Raw genomic sequence first — 25607 nt, forward strand, 5'->3', positions numbered from 1 at the left:
CAGTTCATTTCTTTATTGACTTGGCCCAGTGCCGGATCACGTTCTAACGCAGGGGGCGCTGGAGTCCCCCATGGATTTTGATTCCATTTACGGTTCCATTGATTCCGGGTTCGATTCCCGGCTTGGGTCACTGTCTGTGCGGACTCTGCACGTCCTCCCCGCGTCTGTGTGGGTTTCCTCCGGGTGCTCCGGTTTCCTCCCACAAGTCCTGAAAGACGTGCTTGTTAGGTAATTTGGACATTCTGAATCCTCCATTCATGTATCCAATCGGGAATGTGGCGACTAGGGGCTTTTCACAGTAACTCCATTGCAGTGTTAATGGAAGTCTACTTGTGACAGTAATAAAGATTATTATTATTGTTGTTCTTCACTCTTCCCCAGATTCACTTCTCTGCACCTTCTCGAACCACAGTGCATCGCCCTTTTAAGGGGTGAAGACCCGTGGCAAAGGGCACAGGTTGGCTTTCAGTGCTGCCAGTGGTTTGGCATCCTGCAGCTGAATATTATGGGTTAGCTCTGATTTAACGCAGCATTTCCAAACCCGTCAGGCTGGCTGCATCTGATCGAATGGGAGCAGGTTTAATCATGGATCCTTAAACTTGATTTTGCGGGCGATTCAACGCAGTGCTCATTTCTTGCACCAACGGTGAGAACCTTAGAACTGTAGAATCGCTCCAGTGCAGCAGGAGGCCATTTGGCCCATCGAGTCTGCACCGACCCTCAGAAAGAGCACCCTACTCCCCCACCGGATCCCTGTAACCTGAGCTAACTCGCACATCTTTTCACACTGAGGGGCAATTTAACACCCGACTGAAGCCCATGTATCTACCCTATCCCCGTAACCCAGCAACCCCCACTTAACATTTTTTGGACACTAAGGGCACTTTATCTCGGCCAATCCACCTAACCTGCACATCTTTGGACTGTGGGAGGAAACCGGAGCACCCGGAGGAAACCCACGCAGACACGGGGAGAACGTGCAAAACCTTCTCTAAGTTATAAAGACACAACATTCTTCCTGATTTATTTGCAAGAGAAGTGATATACAGTGACGAAAGCGCAGAGTTATCAGTGACTCTTATCGTTTCAACGACAGCAAATATTTATATAGCACCTTCAATGTAATGAGACATCTCAAGGTGTTTTCGAGGATCATCGTAAAACAAAGTATGACAATGAGTCACGAACGCAAATACTAGGCTCGATTCCCTGGCCTCCCAGCGTGTGTTTCTTGACAGTGAGAGGCAGTGCTGCATTCGTCGGTGGCAGGATTCTTTGCTCCTCCTGCTGTCAGTGGGAATTCCCATTGAAGCCACCCTACTTTGCCGAGAAACCCATGGGTGGGGGGGGGGGGGGGGGGGGGCAATGCCGGCGGTATCCGAGAACCCTCCCGCCAGCAAACGGCCGAAGAATTCCGGCCATTAGTTCAGGTGACCAAAGGTTTGGCCAAAGAGATTTTAAGGAGTGCCTTCCCAGAATCGCAGGATTGTTACGGGGCAGAAGGAGGCCATTCGGCCCATCGCGTGGAGACCGGCTCTCCAAACGAGCAAAGGAGCGCAGATATCTCAGAGCGTTGTGGGGCGGGAGGAGATTACAGGGACCGGGAGGGGCGAGGGCGTGGAGCGAGTTGAAGACGAGGGTGAGAATTTTTAAATCCAGATGTTGCTTTAGTGAGCACAGGGGGTTATAGGGGCTTTCTGCACGTTAAAACATGCACAGCGGAGTTTTAGATGACCTCAATGTTGTGATGGGCAGAATGTAGCCAGGAGTCCGTTGGATTGGTCAATTGGCCAAAAAGGAAACAAAGTCTGGGACTAATGTTTCGGCAACAGCTGTGCGGAAACAGGCCGATGGTGCGGAGGTGAAATGAGCGCGAATATAAGGTCGCAAGCTCATCTTGGGCTCAAATGTGACACCAAGGTTGGGATCAGACTGGCTGAATCACTGACTGTTGCCAGGCAGAGCGGGTGCAAACACGCTATGGTGGGCGTGTAGGACAGACGAACATGACGTACCACAACAGCAGACCTGGTAGTGAGAACAGAAAATGCTGGACATACTCAGCAGGTAGGGCAGCATCTGAGGAGGGGGAAAATCAGAGGGAATGGGCTGGATTTTCCAATTTTGAGGCTATGTCTGGAGGAAGTCTTATGATGAAAAAGTCGGTGGCGCTACCGCAGCGATGCTCCGCCCACTGGCGGGCTCGCAGCCGCCCGGCGTAAAACCCCCGACGATCCTGATAGAAACGGGCGGAGAAGAGCCGTGTCCGTGGCCGTGCAGGCGGACAGCATGGCGCCGGCTGCGTACAGACCTGGCCTGCCAGATGGTGCCCCCGTGTAGCCCACCCGCCACCCCTGGACCATCCCCCACCAATCCCCCTAGCCCCCGCCAAAGCCCACCCCCGGCCCGCGGAACGGCCCACCTCCCCTCGACTGTGGCTGCACACTTCCCGCGCCCATCGGGGGGCCGGAGCCTCGGGGGAGGGCCTACAGGGGACGTCCTGAGGCCGCCCCAACGGCGTGCGCCGTACTCCCCGATGATGCTGTTTTTGGGGGGGGAGGGGCATCCGAAAACAGGCGGCGCCCCCGGTTTTAGCGTCCGAAGGGGATCTCCGCCCGGTCGCCGAATGCCATTTCGGCGTCGGCAAGAGGAGAATCACGCCCAATGTTTCGGGGCGACGATTGATCGGACCCGTTGGCCGAAATTCTCTGCCCGCTGGGTTTCTCTGTTCCCATCAGCAGTGCACCCCTGCCCGTTGGTGTCCCGGCGGCGTGGGCGGAGCTTCAACGGATGTGGTACCCTCAATAACGACGCTCAGAGTGTAAACGGTAAAGAAGGCTTCAACAGACTAAGAACTAGACTGGTGCTGAGACGGGTGCTGACAGCTACGCCGCCCACAAAGCGGCCCCTTATATACGGCTCCCTGATGGGCGGAGCCGGAGGCGGAGTTCCCCAGGGTTCCAAGCCCGGTCTTAAAGGGGACATCACCTTACATGATGGCAAGGATGCAGTGTTACAGTAACCGTTCATCACAACGGGAAATCCCGTTGACAAGCGGCGGGAGTAAGTGATTCCCACCTCCAGCGAACGGCGTGCCGCCCAGAAACACGCGGAATCCAGCCCGTTGACCATGTTGCTCTCTCCACACACGCTGCCAGGCCTGCTGCGTCTACCCAGCATTCTCTGTTTTCATTTCAGATTTCCAGCCTCTGCAGTATTTTGCTTTTGTTTTCCACCAAACCTCCAGCCTGTCTCGCGGCTCAGAGATTTTTGCGGTGAGATGTCAATTGGGCAAAGAAGGCCGAAAATGAGCCAATGAATCATTCATATTTTTCACCAGCCTGTGCTGCTGTCTGAACTTGCAGAATTTATTCGCAAGTGAGTGCAATGATCTCAGAAAAGGTGCGATTTGTTCCAATACATTGTCAGCAAAGCAGGTTCACGATAAGGGTGATTCTGTTGCCAGTCTTCAGAGGTTTGGCAGTGACCTTGATTGGCTTCCCATAAAAACGGACAAAGAAGTCAACAGGTTTCTCCTCAACAACTAAGGCCACAGGCCTTTAGTGGTTGCGCAACGAGGGACGCGACAGCAGATGTCCGGGTGTTCTCGCTCGAATCCAGGAGTGCTGGGGTTTCTTCACTTGAATGGTTTCACCGAGGGCCCCCCGTCTCAGTTTATGTGGCGCGATTGTTACTTTTTTGGACAAGGTTGTCAAAATTGACCTAATTTGGTCTTAAATTTCGAACCAAATAAAATAACAACCTCCTGGACTTCCTTTAGAGGACAGGGGCAGGCTGCTCCCAGCCGTTAGGTGTCAGGGCTGCCAGGCCTCAAGGAGGGTTTCAGAGTCTCTTAGAAGCGTCACCTTTGACCTTCCCTGGAAAGTTGGCCATTTGGGGGTTGAGAGAACAGGACTTGCCAGTGGAGGTGCTTATTGGCCATCTGGAAACAATCTCCAGTCCATTGAGGTCACAAGAGTTTTGCCTGAACGCTTGTAGAGCTTGTAGCCATCTGGGACGGCCACTTCCCGATTACAAAATGGACACTTTGCAAAGATTGCAGGGAAAATGGACAATGCTGAGAAAACAAACAGGTTCAGGGTCTGTCTGTATATTGGAGCCGCAGCTCCCAGACAAGACCAAAACTGCAAACCCATTAGCATACTAATGGCCCATCTCCGGGAACAAAAGAGTAACATTTAAGTAACCGATTCTAAGGTAGACACCCCGGCGCCAGAGGAGACTAGAACAAAGCAGGCCAACGGCCACCTGGGACACGCCCAGCCATCAGGGCACCCACCCCTATATTGGAGGAAATCGATAGGAACGATTGAGAAATGGCCCAATTGATTGGGGCCAAGTTCAAGGCCCGCCCAAAAGTGCGCGAAGCCCCTTTGGGTATAAGAAGGAGCCCCCACGAGAGAATCGTTCTCTTGGACCCGGCTCTCACCGAGGAGAGACCTGCCCACCAGCTGCACCAAAACAAGTAAGTCCAAGGTCAACGCTCGCGACCAGATAGACGACCTTAGCTGTTCACTTTTACCAGTTTGACCCCAGCAGCCTCAGAACCGAACAACGGCCATTGTTCCTCTGACTGAGTGGGTGCCCGAAGCTAAGTATAGGCTTTAGCAGTAGTGATAGTTTAGTCTGTAGAGTTTCGTGCATGAGTATATTTAACTGTGTGTGTAAATAAATAAACATTGACTTTGAATTAACTAACTGGTGTATCGAGTCTTTGATCAGTATTCGGGTTTGAACCTTGTGGCGGTATCGAAAGATACCTGGTGACTCCAGAGCAAACATAAAGCGTTTGATAAGGTTCCCCATGGTAGGCTATTGCAGAAAATACGGAGGCTGGGGATTGAGGGTGATTTAGAGATGTGGATGAGAAATTGGCGAGCTGAAAGAAGACAGAGGGTGGTGGTTGATGGGAAATGTTCAGAATGGAGTACAGTCACAAGTGGAGTACCACAAGGATCTGTTCTGGGGCCGTTGCTGTTTGTCATTTTTATCAATGACCTAGAGGAAGGCGCAGAAGGGTGGGTGAGTAAATTTGCAGACGATACTAAAGTCGGTGGTGTTGTCGATAGTGTGGAAGGATGTAGCAGGTTACAGAGGGATATAGATAAGCTGCAGTGCTGGGCTGAGAGGTGGCAAATGGAGTTTAATGTAGAGAAGTGTGAGGTGATTCACTTTGGAAGGAATAACAGGAATGTGGAATATTTGGCTAATGGAAAAGTTCTTGAAAGTGTGGATGAGCAGAGGGATCTAGGTGTCCATGTACATAGATCCCTGAAAGTTGCCACCCAGGTTGATAGGGTGGTGAAGAAGGCCTATGGAGTGTTGGCCTTTATTGGTAGAGGGATTGAGTTCCGGAGTCAGGAGGTCATGTTACAGCTGTACAGAACTCTGGTACGGCCGCATTTGGAGTATTACGTACAGTTCTGGTCACCGCATTATAGGAAGGACGTGGAGGCTTTGGAACGGGTGCAGAGGAGATTTACCAGGATGTTGTCTGGTATGGAGGGAAAATCTTATGAGGAAAGGCTGATGGACTTGAGGTTGTTTTCGTTAGAGAGAAGAAGGTTAAGAGGAGACTTAATAGAGGCATACAAAATGATCAGAGGGTTAGATAGGGTGGACAGTGAGAGCGTTCTCCCGCGGATGGAAATGGCTAGCACGAGGGGACATAGCCTTAAACTGAGGGGTAATAGATATAGGACAGAGGTCAGAGGTAGGTTCTTTACGCAAAGAGTAGTGAGGCCGTGGAATGCCCTACCTGCTACAGTAGTGAACTCGCCAACATTGAGGGCATTTAAAAGTTTATTGGATAAACATATGGATGATAATGGCATAGTGTAGGTTAGATGGCTTTTGTTTCGGTGCAACATCGTGGGCCGAAGGGCCTGTACTGCGCTGTATTGTTCTATGTTCTATATGTTCTATAATTAGAATTAAGGAAGGCGACCATATTGACCGCCATATTCAGAGCCAAATAAATATAGCAACATCTACTGGCGACCTCTGACGGGACTCGACCTAGAAGTGGCCTAACCACTCCGAGAGAATCCAAATTGGAATTGGAATCCAACTGGAAACAGAAAAACCACAAGTGTGAGAACGATACTGATCAAACCTCCGAGATTCGGAAGTGTGTTAATGCATGCGTGCTAACAGGGATATAAGGTAAACCTGAGAGATTTTGTTGCGTAAAACTGTCGGGAGTTTTGTAGGCTGGAAATTAGCGTAAGCCGTACCCGTGGTTACATCACCACTTTATCACCCCCTGTTCCAAATTCAGTAGAGAATCTAGATAGAGAAAATGGCAATGAAGGCAATGGAACGCCTTATGAACCCCCAGGAATTCGAGGTCGCAGCGACCAGTAGAGTAGGACAGTGTCCCGTTTGGGAAGAAGAGATCAGGAAATATCTCAAAGGGAAAGGATGGCCCCTTTGGAGTGAATTCTGTGCCAATGATGAAACAGGTCCCGGGGGTATAGGACATACTTGGTGGGAGAACCTGTCAGAGATTCATAAGAAGAGCTTGGGGAAAGCTCGCAAACTGATGGCAATCGTGTCCTGCTTGGCACAATGGCGAGGCACAGAGGGGGTTGTTAGGACGCTCCGTAGAGAGATTGAGGAGAGAGACAGAAATAGTGAGGGAGATGTGAACGAATTTGAGGAGAATAAGGAGTTAAGAGAACAGTTAGCAGCGAGGGACAGAGAGGTGGATGATGCCAAGCGGGCTCACCAGTCTTGTCTCGCCCATTTGAGTAGTTTTCAGACCCAGTACGATGAGGCCTACCAGGACACGCAACGCGCGTTCTTGGTAAGACAAGAAACCGAGCAACAGGTAGAGCAATTGCAGAAACAGTGATTTGAAAGCAGCCCTACGAGCGCTCCATACTTCCACGATGGAACAAAGACAGAGCTTTGAAGATCACGCAAAGTGCCAGAAGCAAATTGCAGAATTGCAATCTCTGCTTTCTGTCCAGAATGGGTTTCAAAGTACGTTTGGACCCCAGTTAGACCAGGAAAACAGCCCCGATTGGCATGAGTTAAATGAAACTGCCCTCAGATACGTACATGGGACATGTACGCAAGAAAAACCCCAGAAAAGGAAAGTGCCCCAACCCCCGACTGAACAGGCAGAACACCCCCCCCATGAACCCTGTAACCACACATCGCAGGGCCGCAGCAGAAGGAGACGCAGATTTCCTATATACAACCCCGTTAACTGTAACCCAATTACGGGACGCGTGTGGAAAAATTACACCGTTCCTACTCACATCAGACCCCCGCCAGTTTTTTGCTTGAGTTAAACAGCAGGCCACCATGTACGGCCTGGACGAAAAGGAGCAAGTGAAGCTCACAGTTTTAAGCCTCGACCCTTCAGTCGTAGCAGCCCTTCCCAACCCACAGAATGCAGGAGGAGACACGCTCCAAGAAATGTACACAGCGATCCTGGATGCGATCGGCTACAACAGAGGAGGCCCCGTAGAAGGCCTAAACAAGTGTAGGCAAAAGAAGACAGAGCACCCCACAGCGTTTGCTGGACGCTTGTGGATACATTTCACAGCAGTATTCGGAGAGTTAGCCCGCGCCCATTTGTCCGCGGATAATATGGCCAAATGGATTTGAATCCTAGTCTCTCATGCGACAGACGCAGGACAGAGAGCTTGCGCAAATTACGACCCCTCAGACGAGGTCCACAACGAGAAATGGGTTTTGAAAAGATTGTCCCGCACTTGGGAACAATCTGGCTAAGGCAAAACCGCATTTGCAAAACCAGAGGAAGAGCAGGCAGACATGAATCCAGTCAGGACGCACCAGAACCCCGCATGGGTAAATGAGGGCAGGAACAGCCCTCCGCAACCTAAATCCCAGGAATGCTACAACTGTGGACAATTAGGACACTTTGCACGAGAGTGCAACGCACCCCAAAAGCACCAGAAAAACCAACAGACAGGCACCCTAAATAAGAATAGGGCAAAGCCAATCCATAGCACTAGCGCCTGTTCAGAGAATGCAGACATGAACGGCACCGACTGACGGTGTTCGGGCTCCCCAATTTGGGTCTGCGACACCCTTTGGGACAAGGCCGGTAGTAGCAGGCAAAGTCCGGGGACACCCCGTAGAATTTCTTTGGGACACAGGAGGGTCCCGCACCACGCTCAATTCCTCCACGATGTTTCAACGAGACACGTGGCCCACGACAGACACCATCACACTCAGCGGCTTTACAGGTCATTTAAAACAAGGACACATCAAAGCCCCTGTAGCGATACAAATAGAGAGCATTACAACTAAACACCCCGTAGTTATTGTCGATCTGCCCCAGACAGCTGAACACATCCTAGGAATCGATTTTATGAGCTCCCACAACCTCTCTTTTGATCCGGTAAATAAATGTGTTTGGAAAATGGCAAAGGCAGCACGAGCCCCCGCCACGCTCACAGTTGGAGACTACGAAAACAGGATTAGCTCAGTAGGAGACTTCTGGTTCGACCCCGAGCCATTAGTCACGACAAACAGGTTAGGGAAGTCCTGCAGCAACACAAAGCAGCATATGCACAGCACAAGCACGACTGTGGCAAGATCGCTGGCTTAGTGAACATTACAGGTCCCGACCCCAGACCCCAAAAGCAGTACAGTTTTTCCCAAGGATCTCCAAAGCAGAGATCTCCAAAGTAATAGCGAATTTGTTGGATCAAGGCGTACTCCGATCAGTACCCTCCACAAATAATGCACCAACTTGGCCCATCAGGAAACCCGATGGATCATGGTGACTGACCATTGATTACTGGGAACTGAACAAAGTAACCCCAGCAGCAGCCGCCACCGTAGCCACGAGTCCCGAGACCATGCTCAAACAGGGACTCCAGTCAAATTTTTTTTCAGTTTTGGACATTAGCAACGGCTTTTGGTCCATTCCATTGGATAAAGCGTGCCAATACAAATTCGCCTTTACATTCCAGGGACAACAATACACGTGGGCGTGCCTTCCACAACTCCCCCTCCATTTTCCACTGACAGCTGGCAAATGGATTAGCAAAATTTTCCTGCCCCAATTGTCTGGTCCAGTACGTAGACGACTTGTTACTACAGACAGACACAAAGGGAGAGCACATTTCGCTTCTCGCCGAACTCCTAGCACTCCGAAAAGAAATTGGATGTAAAGTGAACCCCAAGAAGGCCCAGATTTTGCAGGAAAAGGTGATTTACTTGGGTACAGTAATCACTCATGGTAAACGCGAGATCGAGCAAAAGAGAATTGACTCGATCGTCAAATTGCCCCTTCCCCATAATGTCTCAGCCCTCCGGTCATTTTTAGGACTGGTTGGCTACTGCCGATACCATATCGCCGGTTTCGCCACAAAAGCAGCGCCCCTATCCGAACCTCTCAAGAAACAGACACCTTGGGAATGTCTTCCATAGCACACGGATGCTTTAAAAAGAGCCCTCAGCACAGCCCCCGCACTACAGGCCCTAGATCTACTTTCCCCGTACGCAATCGAAGTAGCAAGCACCGATCGAACCCTTTCGGCTGTGCTCCTCCAGGAACGCCATGACCGATTCGGCCCCGTGGCATACGCCTCACGCGTGTTAATAAACGCTAACACACTACAGGCCTTCTTCACGGCTCTATCCACTTGAGTGGCAACCTTCAGAGATCTGTGGACATGAACCCCAAGATCTCTCTGTTCCTCCACATTCCTCAGAACCCTGCCGTTGACCCTGTAATCCGCATTCAAATTTTTTTTAACCAAAATGAATCAGCTCGCGCTTATCAGGGTTAAACTCCATCTGCCATTTCTCGGCCCAGCTCCGCATCCTATCAATGTCTCTTTGCAGCCTACAACAGCCCTCCACCTCGTCCACTACTCCACCAATCTTGGGGTCATCAGCAAATTTACTGACCCACCCTTCAGCTCTTCCCAAGAACGGTGCGGACTCGATGAGCCGAATGGCCTCCTTCTGCACTGTAAATTCTATGATTCTATGATTGGTAGTTTCTTTAGAGTCATACCATCAGACCATTCTGGAAGTATAAAGCAAAGCGTAGCGACATATTACCAACGAGTAATATAACAGCAACCATATCCAATACCTCAGGACTCAAGAAGACTTGAACCAGCCAAACATTCGCAAGGTCCACGTAGGACCATCTACTGGGCCTGGAGGAGCATCCTGCAAACGATGACCTTGAATCCTGGACACTGAAAAGATAAGCCTTACTTGGACCAAACGTCGCCCCTGAACGTTTTCTTAGAGAAGAGATTAACGCACTAATTGTTAGGATGAGAACAAGAGATTTGTAGTTACTGGAAGTACAGTTCCTCTTATCATTATTTGTTCAGCAACATTGTATTGACACAGTCCCTCGTTTTCTGATAGCCCTTACACGCCCTGTTTTACTTGAGTCTCTGCAGATTTCCACAGCAGGAAGTCCATTGATAGAGCTTAAATGTTTTCTTTCACTGGTGCAATCAGATCTACTTTCTGCCCTCTCGCTGGCTCCTCACTGCGGGGTAGTCTGAGAACCAGCTGAAACATTTGATTGGGGGAGATAACGGCCCACAGCTTCCTGGTTCCCTCGCCTCGCATTTCGGGGATACCCCAATGATGCGCTGGGGAATCCCTCTGGGGAGTTCCAACATAAGGGTTTACCTGGCAATTGCCCAGGGGTGCTAACTTCCTCTGGATAATTGCTGGGCATCATCCGACAGATTTAACTCGCGAACTTCGGATGGTGCCGCCAGCTTTACCCCGATCGCTGCTCTGAAAGAGTTGGAAGGGAGAAAAAAGCACTTTGAACTCCAGAGGAACTATTTAAACACCCAGACCCGGCCTCGCACGGGACATCCCACCCACACACGACCCCCCCCCCCCCCCCCCGCCCCACACCTCCAGTCTGACCCGACCCATCCCACCCCACCCCCCATCTCCCTCCTGGTCTCCCCCCATTGTCTGAACACTATATTTGAAACTTACCTTCTGCTTTCAGATTGCCCCTTTAAACATCTCCTCTGTGGCAGCGAGCGTTCCTTCGTTCCTTGAGGCCCCATTACCCCTCGTGGATGCAGCTGAGGAGAGGGGGGGGGGGATGCTTCACTGCTCCCCACTCACTCAACCTGAGTGAGGAAGGTTGGACGAGACGTCCGTTGCCTGACGCTGATATCGTAATGGGTGGTAGGGCAGAGAACCCACTCCGACGCCCACATCGGGGCCAGCAGCGGTTTGACGGCAGTTTGCGAGTCTCTGGCCCCTCTGAAATCATGTCATCATATCGCATGCCGCGCGCCGCCGCAACGGCGTTGGCGGATCATCGGAAGGCCCCGCCTTGATGCTCCGTCCCCGATGGGCCGAGATACCCGCCGCGCGGGACACGTGTGGTCTCAGCGGTCGGGAACCCAGCGTGGCGGCTGCGGACTGTGCCCAGCGCCGACACACGCGGCCGGGATCCATGCCGCTGGCCGGGGGGGGGGGGGGGGGGGCTTCCGCGAGGGCTGGGGGAACTGGTGGGGGGGGGGGGGTGGCCAAGGCGTGCCAGGGGGTGGTATGTGGGGTCGCGGATGACGGGTCAGGTCCACTCATGGGCGGCAACTTGTTGTACGGCATGACCGCTGCAGGTCATCACTGTGCGCCTGTGCGGCCACAGACCCGGCCATTCTCCGGCCATTTTCGGCACGACCTCTGCAGGTTTCACCCAGGGCCGCTTCTAGCCCCTCACCGGTCCGGGACTCGGTGAGGGGTCGGCGCTGATGTTGGCACTTAATTCAGCCCTGGAACTTTGGAATCACAACGAGGTTACCTTTATCCAGAGTGGCAATCCTCTGGAGGTTACCACTCTGATGAAGCTATGGGGCAGGATCTTTGAACGTAATGCTTGGCTACGTAACCGGGGCCTAGTTACGGGTGGTTACGGCCTGGCCCACCCAAACCTAACAAACCCCGACTCTTCCGAACATACGAATTGAGAGCGAGAATCGGCCACTCGGCCCTTCACGAATGGTCTGACTGCTGAGTCTCACGAACCCCGATAACCTTTCACCCCCGTGCTGGTCAATAATCTATCTCCCTCGTCGTTCTGTGAGGTAATTGGGCACGTTCAGCATTTAAAACAAAGATCCGATTTTAACCATCTGTACCGTGCTGAGAATGCTGGCTGATTACACTTTCCAATCTGGATATCCTTTGCTGCCAGTGTCTCTGGTATCAAACTTAGAACATACAGTGCAGAAGGAGGCCATTCGGCCCATCGAGTCTGCACCGGCCCACTTAAGCCCTCACTTCCACCCTATCCCCGTAACCCAATAACCCCTCTTAACCTTTTTGGACACTAAGGACAATTTATCACGGCCAATCCACCTCACCTGCACGTCTTTGGACTGTGGGAGGAAACCGGAGCACCCGGAGGAAACCCACGCAGACACGGGGGGAACGTGCAGACTCCGCACAGACAGTGACCCAAGCCGGGAATCAAACCTGGGACCCTGGCGCTGTGAAGCCACAGTGCTAGCCACTTGCACTACCTGATTGCACTTTCCAATCTGGATATCCTTTGCTGCCAGTGCCTCCGGTATCTGATCTGAAATGCAATAGGATAGGTTTTTGTGAAGCTCTGGGCAGTGTTCAGGCAGGGGCTTTGCTGTACCTCTTTTTGACCAAATGAGCAAGTTAAAGAGAGAGAAAATGTCCCTCCGGTACTCACATTGTAATTCGGCTCCAATTATCTGCAGTGTAGCTCCGGACGTAGAACCCTGAACAGTGCTCGCTGTGTTTTGATGTGGGTCAAACAACCTGCTTCACTCTCTGTCGGACAGCCACTCCTTCCCCTTCAACTTCAGCACTGAGAGTTCATGGCACTACGCGTACGCCAGTACATGTTTGAGCTGCTGCTCTCCCTGCTTCTGCTGCCAAGTTTGCTCATGAAACTGGCAAATGACCGAGTAGATTTGCATGGGAATCTGTCACCCAGGTGCAGGCCTGATTTAAGGAAGGAGACACAAAGAGCTCGCACTCATACGAGCCCGCTCTCGGAGTTTGGACATTCCAAGCTGCTTCATAGCCATTGATTTTACAGTGCGGTAATTTGAGAAACATTGTTGCAGCCGATTAGCACAGAGTAAGCTGGCACAAACAGCGAGGTGATAATGTCCAGATTGGTGAGGCTGGCTGAGGGATGGATGGTGATTGAAGCGTGTAACAGCCGGGTAGCACGGTGGTGGGGCTGCCTCACAGCCCCCGGGACCCGGGATCACTTCCGACTTCGGGTCACTGTCTGTGCGGAGTCTGCACGTCCTCCCCGTGTCTGCGTGGGTTTCCTCCGGGTGCTCCGGTTTCCTCCCACAGTCCAAAGATGTGCAGGTTAGGTGGATTGGCCGTGATAAATTGCCCTTAGTGTCCAAAGGTGAGGTGGGGGTTCCAGGAATAGGGCGGGGGATTGGAATGTGATGAATGATATCTGTATACACGTGTACCTTTAATGCGTAGGCCCCTTTAAGACCGGGTTTGGAACCTTGGGGGACTCCGCCTCCGGCTCTGCCCCCAGGGACTGTATATAAGGTTACGGTCAGTGGGCAGCATGCAGTGAGCACATTTCTCGGCAGCTGTCTGGTTCTCTGGTAATTAAAGCTTTAAATTATCAATTTTCTCTCCTGAGCCGTAATTGAGGGTATCTCAATTTAATAACCAGACTACATCATGATGGAGAGCGGGCTAAAGCTGGTGAAGCTCAATCTGGACGCTCGGTCGCCGGAGGCCGCTAAATTTTTAAATGCTGACTCCGGTGTTTTGAGGCCTATCTGCATTCCTCAGAGACTGAAGTTGCCGGGCCTCGCAAGCTGAGCTTACTACATGCCCGGGTGGGCCACCGGCTATCCTCCGTGATCGAGAAAGCTTCGACGTACGAAACGGCGGTCGACATCCTACAGAAGCGCTTTGTAAAGCCGATAAACGAGGTACACGCCAGACATTTGCTCTCGACCTGCCGCCAGCGCTCCGGGAAACGGTAGACGAATACTTGGAGAGACTCACCGCGCTCGCCAGGAACTGCGACCATAAAGAGGTGACGGCAGATGTCCACATGAACTTATATATTCGGGATGCTTTTGTGTCCGGTATCCGATCCACGTACATCCGGCAGCGGCTCCTAGAAGACGGAGCGAAGGACCTCCAAGGCACGGTAACGCTCGCCTCTTCTCTGGAGGCGGCCCACCTACGCACGTACTCCGCTGACCTTGCGAACCCCTCTCGATCCCACCCAGACTCGGCCACGCTTCAGGCTTGTGCCGGGCGGCGACCCGCTCACGCCGGGGGTCCCCAATGCTATTTCTGTGGGCAAGGCCAGCACTCACGCCAGCGTTGCCCGGCCCGCTCCGCTATCTGCGGCGAATGCGGAAAGAAGGGGCACCTCGCAAAGGTCTGCCTGGCTGGGCCCAAAGGCCAGAAACAAAAGTCTCATCGGGCCCAGAAATCAAACTCCCGGGACCACAGGCCCCGCAACGCGGCTGCGCGGCGGCCGGACATGCCTACTTCCGACACGTCATCAGCCTCGTGCGAGTCATGGGGGCGGCCATCTTGGCGGCGGCCATCTTCAAAACCCAACACGTGCGAACGACGGCGGCGGCCATTTTGCGAGTCCGATTCAACCGAGGACTCTGACTGCCCACAACTAGGAGCGATCACGCTCGATCAATCAACCGAGGACTCTGACTGCCCACAACTAGGAGCGATCACGCTCGGTCAATCTGCCCGCAACGAGGAGCGATCACGCTCGATCAATCTGCCCGCAACGAGGAGCGATCACGCTCGGTCAATCTGCCCGCAACGAGGACCGATCACGCTCGATCCATCTCGGCCGAAGCACCTGCGAAACTCAATGATGCAGGTTCAAATCAACGGCCGCGACACCCCCTGCCTGTTTGACTCCGGGAGCACGTTGAGTTTTATCCATCCACACACGGTAAGACGCTGCTCCCTGCGCACCTATCCCGCCTCCCAAACTATCGCCCTCGCATCTGGGTCTCATTCGGTCCAAATCACGGGGTATTGTGTCGCGAACCTCGCGATCCAAGGCGCCGAATACGCCCGTTTTAAACTTTATGTCCTCCCTCACCTCTGTGCCCCCCTGCTGCTCGGTCTGGACTTTCAGTGCAGCCACCGAAGCCTGACACTGAAGTTCGGGGGACCCCTGCCCCCGCTCACGGTATGTAGCCTGGCGACACGCAAGGTTGCACCACCCCCCTCTTCGCGAACCTCACTCCCGATTGTAAGCCCGTCGCCACCAGGAGTCGGCGATACAGTGCCCAAGATATGACTTTCATCAAGTCAGAGGTTCAGCGGCTTCTAAAAGAAGGGGTCATAGAGGCTAGCAACAGCCCTTGGAGGGCACAAGTACTAGTAATCCGCTCCGGGGAAAAACAACGTATGGTGGTGAACTATAGCCAGACCATAAACCGCTTTACGCAACTCGATGCGTACCCACTTCCCTGCGTAGCAGAAATGGTGAACCAAATCGCCCAGTGTCGCGTATTCTCCACGGTCGACCTAAAATCTGCCTATCATCAACTCCCTATCCGCCCAGAGGACCGCCCCTATACGGCCTTCGAATCAGCCGGTCGGCTCTTCCACTTCCTCAGGGTCCCTTTTGGCGTCACAAACGGAGTCTCCATTTTCCAAAGGGCGATGGATCAAATGGTGGACCAGTACGGCTTACTGGCTACATACCCGTACTTGGACAACGTCACCATCTGCGGCCATGACCAGCAGGACGATGACAAAAACCTGAGGAAGTTCCTCCAGACCGCCTGGGCCCTCAATCTGACAACAAAGAGAAATGCATTGAGGTACCCTCAATAATGACGCTTAGAGATTAAACAGTAAAGAAGGCTTTATTAGACTAATAACTATACTACAGCTAGAGACGAGAGCTGACTGTATCACAGACCATGAGGCAGGCCTTCATGTGTGGCTCCCAGATGGGCGGAGCCAGAGGCGGAGTCCCCAGGGTTCCAAGCCCGGTCTTAAAGGGGACATCACCTTACATGATGATAATGTTCATCACATGCGTGTTCCACACAACCCGGTTAGCCATCCTCGGCTACGCCGTGGAAAACGGGGTCCTAGGCCCAGACCCCAACCGCATGCACCCCCTTAAGGAACTTCCCCTCCCCCATAGCCTCAAGGCACTCAAACGGTGCCTGGGGCTCTTTTCCTATTATGCCCAGTGGGTCCCCAGATATGCGGATAGAGCCCGACCACTCAGTAAGACCACCGTTTTTTCCCTGACGGCTGAGGTTCAGTCGGCCTTCAGTCGTATCAAGGCCGATATCGTCAAGGTCGCCATGCACGCGGTGGACGTAACCATCCCTTTCCAGGTAGAAAGCGACGCATCAGACGTCGCCCTGGCTGCTACCCTCAACCAGGCGGGCAGACCAGTAGCGTTCTTCTCCCGAACTCTCACCGCCTCGGAAATTCGACACTCTGCAGTCGAGAAGGAGGCACAAGCCATAGTGGATGCCGTGCGGCACTGGAGGCACTACCTAGCCGGTAGGAGGTTCTCCCTCGTCACCGACCAACGGCCAGTCGCCTTTATGTTCGATAACGCACAACGGGGCAAAATAAAGCATGATAAAATTCTGAGGTGGAGGATCGAACTCTCCGCCTACACGTACGATATTACATATCGTCCGGGGAAGCTCAACGAGTCCCCAGATGCCCTGTCCCGCGGCATGTGCGCCAACGCGCAAAAAGACCGCCTGAGGGCCATCCACGATGACCTCTGCCACCCGGGGGTCACCCGGCTTACCTATTTCATCAAGTCCCGCAACCTACCTTACTCCACCGAGGAGGTCAAGGCCATGACCAAGGCTTGCCAGATCTGTGCGGAGTGCAAACCGCACTTCTACAGACCAGCCAGGGCCCGTCTGGTAAAGGCCTCGGGGCCCTTTGAGCGACTAAGCGTGGACTTCAAAGGGCCCCTCCCGTTCACCAACCACAACATTTATTTCCTCACTGTCACTGATGAATTCTCCCGCTTCCCCTTCGCTGTCCCCTGCCCCAGTATGATCTCGACCTCCAGAATCAAGGCACTGCACAGCATCTTCTCGCTGTTTGGTTTCCCCGCTTATATCCAAAGCGATCGGGGTACATCGTTCATGAGCGATGAGCTGCGTTGATATCTGTTCAACAAGGGCAGTGCCTCGAGCAGAACGACCAGCTATAACCCGCGGGGAAACGGGCAGGTGGAGAGGGAGAACGCGACAGTTTGGAAGGCTGTCCTTCTAGCCCTGCGGTCGAGAAATCTCCCAGTCGCCCGCTGGCAGGGGGTCCTACCCAATGCCCTACACTCCATTAGGTCGCTCCTCTGTACGACTCCCCAGGAAGTCCAAGGACCGAGGTAGGGTGGTCTTCCAGAGGGTCGGTGATAACTCGATAGGCCGAATGGGTGCAGGGTGCAGTAAGGCTCATTTCAATATGCACTCACCGAGTTACCCAAGGTGCGGAATCTAATCCCCTCGCCTCCGAGACCCCCGAGCGAGCACTGGTTAGCACTGGTCTTCACAAATGTGGACGAGGTCACCTCTGATGGGGATAGAAATTCCCCCCCTCCCCGAGTGTTTGAATAGTTTTACGGCGGAGCTAGATAGTTTGATTGGCAAAAGGGTCAAAGGTCATTGGGGGTTGGCGGAAAGGTGGGGTTGGGATTACAATCAGATCAACCAGGCTCGAGGGGCCGAGTGGCCCTCTTCCTGTTCCTCATTCCTAATCCACAATAAACATTGGTTCAAAAATTCAGCGCCTCCTCTTTGAAGAGTGCTGAGGAATCCCCTTCAGAGGGGAGGCAGGGATTTGGTTGAATGCCTCAATCATACAGTTTTAATCATACAGTATGGGAAAGGCCCTTCGGCCCATCAAGCCTGCACCAACAAAAACCTACTGTAATCGACACTAATCCCACTTGCCAGCACTTATTCCGTAGCCTTGAATGTTCGGACATTTCAGGTGCTCATCCAAGTATCTCAGGGATCAGTGTTGGGCCCACAACTGTTCACAATTTACATAGATGATTTGGAGTTGGGGACCAAGGGCAATGTGTCCAAGTTTGCAGACGACACTAAGATAAGTGGTAAAGCAAAAAGTGCAGAGGATACTGGAAGTCTGCAGAGGGATTTGGATAGGCTAAGTGAATGGGCTAGGGTCTGGCAGATGGAATTCAATGTTGACAAATGTGAGGTTATCCAGTTTGGTAGGAATAACAGCAAAAGGGATTATTATTTAAATGATGAAATATTAAAACATGCTGCTGTGCAGAGAGACCCGGGTGTGCTAGTGCATGAGTCGCAAAAAGTTGGTTTACAGGTGCAACAGGTGATTAAGAAGGCAAATGGAATTTTATCCTTCATTGCTAGAGGGATGGAGTTTAAGACGAGGGCGGTTATGTTGCAATTGTATAAGGTGTTAGTGAGGCCACACCTGGAGTAGTGTGTTCAGTTTTGGTCTCCTTACTTGAGAAAGGACGTACTGGCACTGGAGGGTGTGCAGAGGGGATTCACTACGTTAATCCCAGAGCTGAAGGGGTTGGATTCCCGTACCAGCCTCCCCGAACAGGCGCCGGAATGTGGCGACAAGGGGCTATTCACAGTAACTTCATTGAAGCCGACTCGTGACAATAAGCGATTTTCATTTCATTTCATTTTCATGAGGAGAGGTTGAGTAGACTGGGACTGTACTCATTGGAATTTAGAAGGATGCGGGGGGGGGGGGGGATCTTATAGAAACATATAAGATTATGAAGGGAATAGATAGGATAGATGTGGGCAGGTTGTTTCCACTGGCGGGTGAAAGCAGAACTAGGGGGGCATAGCCTCAAAATAAGGGGAAGTAGATTTAGGACTGAGTTTAGGAGGAACTTCTTCACCCAAAGGGTTGTGAATCTATGGAATTCCTTGCCCAGTGAAGCAGTTGAGGCTCCTTCATTAAATGTTTTTAAGATAAAGATAGCTAGTTTTTTGAAGAATAAAGCGATTAAGGGTGTTCGGGCCGGAGAGTGGAGCTCAGTCCACAAAAGATCAGCCAGGATCTCATTGATGGCCTACTCCTGCTCCTAGTTCTTATGTTCTTTTCAAAGATTGTGAGGTTCTCTGACTCAACAACCCTCCCAGGCCGCATCCCAGATTCTTGCCACTCGACGGGTGAAAAACCTTTTCCTCAAATCCCCTCTAAACCTCCTGCCCCCTCAGCTTAAAATGATGCCCCCCCTCGTTATTGACCCTTCAACCAAGGGGAGCAGCTGTTTTCCATCCATCCTGCCCAATGCCCCTCAAAATCCCATACCCCTCAATCAGGCCCCCTCTCAGCCTTCTCCGCTCCAAGGCCAACAACCCGAGCCTATCCAGCCTCTCTTCAAAGCTCAAGTGCTCCATCCCAGGCGTCGCTCTGCTGAATCTCCCCCTGCAGCCTCTCAGTCCGACATCAGCCTGACTGGGTTTTCTGCACAAACCTCTGGGGATGGACTTCAGCTCCCTTAAATGTCAGGAATACGACCCACTGCGACACAGCCGACACGGTGGGTGGGCTAGAGTGTAAAATGGCTGCTATTCACCCCCTCCCCACTCTTCAGGCTCACCCGCTGAAAGCCCACTCGCGGTTGGAACAGTTTCTCTCTGGCAGCAACCATCTGGGAGGGGGAGGGGGGCCTCCAAAAGGAATCCCCTAAATTGGTGTCGTGCTATCGATACCCTCGGGTGAATGTGTTCTGATTGGGAGGGACACAGAGGCGGCGGGCGTAGAATGTTATGTGACTGGTCGGCCTGCCAGTTCTTTGGCTCCATCCCGGGCTCTCACATCCCTCCAAACACGGCCCTCCTTCCCAGAGGTAGGATAGGGCCTGGCAATCCTGCCTACCCACAGGCAGCAAGTGGTCAACTGTGTCACTTAAAGGATTGTTAAGAAGATGGGCGGAATTGTGCAGAAGGCCTCCAGTTCCCCGGAGGGATTGGGAAGTGGAGTACCTGGTTGGAAGTGACCTCCCCCTGGCAGGACAATCACCATGTACTCTAGGCAGGCTCAGAGGCCTTGGCTCTCTCTCTGTTGCAGCCACAAAGAAAAGCCAGTAAGACTTGCCCAATCTGGCTTTGTATCCCTTAAAAATTAAACCCCAGTATTTGCAGTGTGTGGTAAACCACTGTTGCACCTCTATTAGGTGATGTATGGTAGGACCTGTACTACAGGTACGTTGGTAGTCCCTGCCTGCTGGCTCCGCCCAGTAGGCAGGGTATAAATGTGTGTGTCCTCCATGCTGCAGCCATTTCGCCAGCTGCTGTGGGAGGCCACACATCCTCGAGCAATAAAGCCTCAGTTGTATTCAACTCTAGTCTTTCTCCAATTGATCGTGCATCAATTTATTGCTCTAAGATTTTCAAAAGATGGACCTCCGTATCAATCCGGATCGCCTGCAGCTGAATCCGCATTCAAGCGACGCCAAAAAGGACTTTCAGCACTGGCTAGCTTGTTTCGAGGCGTACATCAACTCGGCATCCACCCCTGTCTCGGAGGCTCAGACAATACAGATCCTGTACTCGAGGTTGAGCTCCAGCGTGTTTCCGCTGATCCAGGACGTGTCAAACTACGCCGAAGCCATGACGCTTCTCAAAGAAAATTACGCTCAGAAGACGAACATGCTCTTCGCCAGGTCCGTACTCGCCACTCGCTCTCAACTCCCTGGTGAGTCCACAGAAGACTTCTGGCGGACCCTCATCCCACTCGTCCGAGACTGTGACTGTCAGGCCGTTACGGGCATGGAACATTCAAATCGCCAGCGTTTCAGGACCTGGGCCCCCCGGGCTCCCCATTATCCGACACCAGCGACGACTGACCACGAATCGCCTCAGTGAACATCGACCAGTCTTGTCCGCACAACCTGGCCACCGCATCGACCAGCGTTCAAATCAATGGACAAGTGACCTCTTGCCTGCTGGACTCCGGGAGCACTGAAAGCGTCATCCATCCGGATACGGTAAGGCGCTGCTCCCTCGCGGTACACCCCGACAACCAAAGAATCTCACTGGCCTCCGGATCCCATTCCGTGGCGATCCGGAGGTACTGTACCATCACACTCACGGTGCAGGGCATAGAATTCAGCGGCTTCCGCCTCTACGTCCTCCCTAACCTCTGCGCTGCCCTACTACTCGGCCTGGACTTCCAGTGTAACCTCCAGAGCCTAACCCTGAAATTCGGCGGGCCCCTACCACCCCTCACTGTGTGCGGCCTCACGACCCTATAGGTCGATCCACCTACCCTCTTCGCAAATCTAACCTCGGATTGCAAACCCGTCGCCACCAGGAGCAGACGGTACAGCACCCAGGACAGGACCTTCATCAGGTCCGAGGTCCAGCGGCTGCTTCGGGAAGGCATCATCGAGGCCAGCAACAGCCCCTGGAGAGCCCAAGTGGTAGTGGTGAAAACTGGGGAGAAACACAGAATGGTCATGGACTACAGCTAGACCATCAATCGGCACACGCAGCTCGATGCGTACCCCCTCCCACGCAAATTTAAAAAAAAAAAAAGACAATCACTGTAAGGATCCCAGCCGAGTAAAGATCAAGAGGGAGATTTGAGGGCAGGTAGAAGTAGAAAGAATTTGAACCGTGACGTCACAGCCTGCAGGTAAGTGATTGGCTGGTGACTGGTAAGTAGTTTTTCTTTTCCCTGAGGTGTTATCGTGCGGGGCGTAGTGGTTGCTGAGTGAGTGCTTGCTGAGAAGGGGAGTAAATTTTTAAAAAACTTACTGTTGGGAGTTTCCAGCTGAATCCGGTCGGAGTGAGGACAGAGTGACTGCTGGGTAAGTAGTAAAGATTTAAATTGTTTGCACAGGCCCATAACAGCTGATTGCTGTTCTCGTGTGGGGCGCAGTGGTTGCTGGTTAAGTGTTTTATTTTTACCTGTATTTAAGTTGGGCAGTTTCTAAACCCTAGACACTACACTTGTAGTGTCCCCCACCCTTCCACCTCCTTTAACCTTAAGTGAATAACAGGTAAGCTCTTTCTTTCTTTTTCTTTTTTTATCTAGAGGGGATGGCAGGGAAGGCAGTGCAATGTTCCTCCTGCAGAATGTTTGAGGTGAGGGACGCCGTCAGTGTTCCTGCTGATTTCACCTGCGGGAAGTGCACCCATCTCCAGCTCCTCAGAAACCGCGTTAGGGAACTGGAGCTGGAGCTGGATGAACTTCGGATCATTCGGGAGGCAGAGGTGGTCATAGATAGTAGCTTCAGGGATGTAGTTACTCCGAAGAATCAAGTTGGGTGACGGTGAGAGGGGCTGGGAGGAAGCAGTCAGTGCAGAGATCCTCTGTGGCCGTTCCCCTCAGTAACAAGTATACCGCTTTGGATACTGTTGAGGGGGACAACCTACCAGGGGTAAATGGATCTCCAGCACTGAGTCCGTCCCTGTGGCTCAGAAGGGAAGGAGGGGGAGCAGGAAAGCAATAGTTATTGGGGACTCGATAGTTAGAGGGACAGATAGACGGTTCTGTGGCAGCGAAAGAGACTCACGGATGGTATGTTGCCTCCCGGGTGCCAGGGTCCGTGACATCTCGGACCGTGTCTTCAGAATCCTTAAAGGGGAGGGGGAGCAGTCACAAGTCGTGGTACACATCGGTACCAACGACATAGGTAAGAGAAGGGACGGGGATTTAAAACTGGAATTTAGGGAGCTGGGGTGGAAGCTGAGAGCCAGGACAAACCATGTTGTCATCTCTGGTTTGTTGCCGGTGCCACGTGCTAGTGAGGTGAGGAACAGGGAGAGAGTGCAGATAAACACGTGGCTGCAGGGATGGTGTAGGAGGGAGGGTTTCAGGTACGTGGATAATTGGAGCACATTCTGGGGAAGGTGGGACCTGTACAGACAGGACGGTTTGCATCTGAACCAGAGGGGCACCAATATCCTGGGAGGGAAAATTTGCTGCGGCTCTTCAGGAGGGGGGGGGGGGGGTTTAAACTAATTTGTCAGGGGGCTGGGAAAACGAGCTGTAGTCCAGAAGCCAGTGTTGAGAGTAGTGAGGTACTGAGGAGGGTATCAAGGTCGCAGGAGTGTACCGGCAGACAGAAAGGTGGGTTGAATGTGTCTACTTCAATGCAAAGAGCTCCCGGAATAAGGTAGGTGAACTTGGAGCGTGGATTGGTACTTGGGACTACGATGTTGTGGCCATTACGGAGACATGGTTAGAACAGGGACAGGAATGGTTGTTTGAAGTTCCGTGATATAGATGTTTCAGTAAGAGTAGGGAAGGTGGTAAAAGAGGTGGAGGAGTAGCATTGTTAATCAAGGATAGTTTAACGGCTGCAGAAAGGCAGTTTGAAGGGGATCTGCCTACTGAGGTAATATGGGCCGAAGTTAGAAATAGGAAAGGAGAGGTCACATTGTTAGGAGTTTTCTATAGGCCCCCAAATAGTAATAGAGATGTGGAGGAAGAAATTGCAAAACAGATTATGGATAGGTGTGGAGGTCTCAGGGTAGTTGTCATGGGTGACTTTAACTTTCCAAATATTGATTGGATCCTCTATAGGTCGAACAGTTCGGATGGGGCAGTTTTTGTACAGTGTGTGCAGGAGGGTTTCCTGACACAATATGTGGATAGGCCGACAAGAGGGGGGGCCACATTGGATTTGGTACTGGGTAATGAACCGGGCCAAGTGTTAGATTTGTTTGTGGGAGAGCACTTTGGAGATAGTGACCACAATTCGGTGTCTTTCACTATTGCAATGGAGAGGGATAGGGCCATACGGCAGGGCAAGGTTTATAATTGGGGGAGGGGTAATTATGATGTGATTCGGCAAGAATTAGGGAGCATAAGATGGGAACAGAAACTGTCAGGGAAAGGCACAAATGAAAAGTGGAGCTTGTTCAAGGGACAAATACTGCGTGTCCTTGATAGGCATGTCCCTGTCAGGCAGGGAGGAAATGGCCATGTGAGGGAACCATGGTTCACAAAAGACGTTGAATGTCTTGTCAAGAGGAAAAAGGAAGAGTATGTTAGGATGAGAAAACAAGGTTCAGTAGGGTCGCTTGAGGGTTACAAGGTAGCCAGGAATGAGATGAAAAAGGGTTTAGGAGAGCTAGGAGGTGGCATGAGAAGTCCTTGGCGGGTCGGATCAAGGCTTTTTACTCTTATGTGAGAAATAAAAGAATGACCAGGGTGAGGGTAGGGCCGGTCAAGGACAGTAGTGGGAACTTGTGCATGGAGTCAGAAGAAATAGGAGAGGCGTTGAATGAATACTTTTCTTCAGTGTTCACAAAGGAGAGGGGCCATGTTTTTGAGGATGAGAGTGTGATACAGGCGGGTAGGCTGGAGGAGGTAGATGTTCTGAGGAAGGATGTATTAGCAATTTTGAAAAACCTGAGGGTCGACAAGTCCCCTGGGCCAGATGGGATATACCCAAGGATTCTTTGGGAGGCAAGGGATGAGATTGCAGAGCCTTTGGCTTTGATCTTTGGGTCCTTGCTGTCCACGGGGATTGTGCCAGAGGACTGGAGAGTGGCGAATGTTGTTTCTCTGTTCAAGAAAGGGAATAGGAATGATCCTGGTAATTATAGGCCAGTTAGTCTTACTTCGGTGGTCGGGAAGATAATGGAAAAGTTCCTGAAGGATAGGATTTATGACCATTTGGAAAGATGCAGCTTAATCCGGGATAGTCAACACGGATTCGTGAAGGGTAGGTCTTACCTCACAAATTTGATTGAATTCTTTGAGGAGGTAACTAAGTGTGTAGATGAAGGTAGAGCAGTTGATGTTGTATACATTGATTTTAGTAAGGCGTTTGATAAGGTTCCCCATGGTCAGCTCATGAAGAAAGTAAGGAGGTGTGGGATAGAGGGAAATTTGGCCAATTGGATAAGTGACTGGCTATCACATAGAAGACAGAGGGTGGTGGTGGATGGAAAATTTTCAGACTGGAGCCCAGTTACCAGCAGTGTACCACAGGGATCAGTACTGGGTCCTCTGCTATTTGTGATTTTTATCAATGACTTGGAGGAGGGGGCTGAAGGGTGGGTCAGTAAATTTGCTGATGACACCAAGATTGGTGGAGTAGTGGATGAGGTGGAGGGCTGTTGTAGGCTGCAAAGAGACATTGATAGGATGCAGAGCTGGGCTGAAAATGGCAGATGGAGTTATGCTGCAACGATACTTGACCCTGGCGAGACCATGGGCGGGATTCTCCAACCCCCCACCAGGTCGGACAATCGCCGTGGGCCGTCGTGAATCCCGCCCCTGCCGCCCGCCGAATTCTCTGAAGGGAGAAAATCGGCGGGGCGTCAATCGCGCGCACGCCTCGGAGAATGGCACGGGCGGGCGCGAGGCAATGGATTTCGGGGCTGCCGATATTCTCCCGTCCGGATGGGCCTAAGTCGTGGTCACGTCGGCGTAAATCAAAACACCTTGAAATAGGCGCCAACCAGCGCTCATGTTTGACGCCGACCAGCGTGGAGGTGGGTGACGGCCTGGGGGGTTTGTGCGAGGGAGGTGATGGCGTGGCCGCAGTCTGAATGTGTGGGGGAGAGGTGTGTGTAGGGTTGTGTGTGTGTGTGTGCGGGGGGTTAGAGTGG

General features: G+C 52.2%; 1 protein-coding gene across 4 annotated transcripts in view; it reads right to left on the reverse strand.

Annotated features, from left to right (window-relative positions):
• slc28a1 (solute carrier family 28 member 1) overlaps positions 1 to 25607 on the reverse strand; it is a 134671-nt gene that overhangs the window by 63852 nt on the left and 45212 nt on the right. The window contains exons 1-2 of one of the 4 annotated variants that reach the window (XM_072493088.1): positions 12716 to 13004; positions 12537 to 12592 (exon numbers count right to left, since the gene is read on the reverse strand). The exons of 2 other annotated variants lie outside the window; for them this stretch is intronic. The gene's annotated coding sequence lies outside the window, so the exon portion shown is untranslated. Of the gene's footprint in view, positions 1 to 12536; positions 12593 to 12715; positions 13005 to 25607 lie in introns of those variants that run through there. One more of the 4 variants, XM_072493086.1, reaches the window with a different exon arrangement.

This window comes from Scyliorhinus torazame, chromosome 30 (genome assembly GCF_047496885.1).
Source record: "Scyliorhinus torazame isolate Kashiwa2021f chromosome 30, sScyTor2.1, whole genome shotgun sequence".
NCBI classification, from domain to species: Eukaryota; Metazoa; Chordata; class Chondrichthyes; order Carcharhiniformes; family Scyliorhinidae; genus Scyliorhinus; species Scyliorhinus torazame.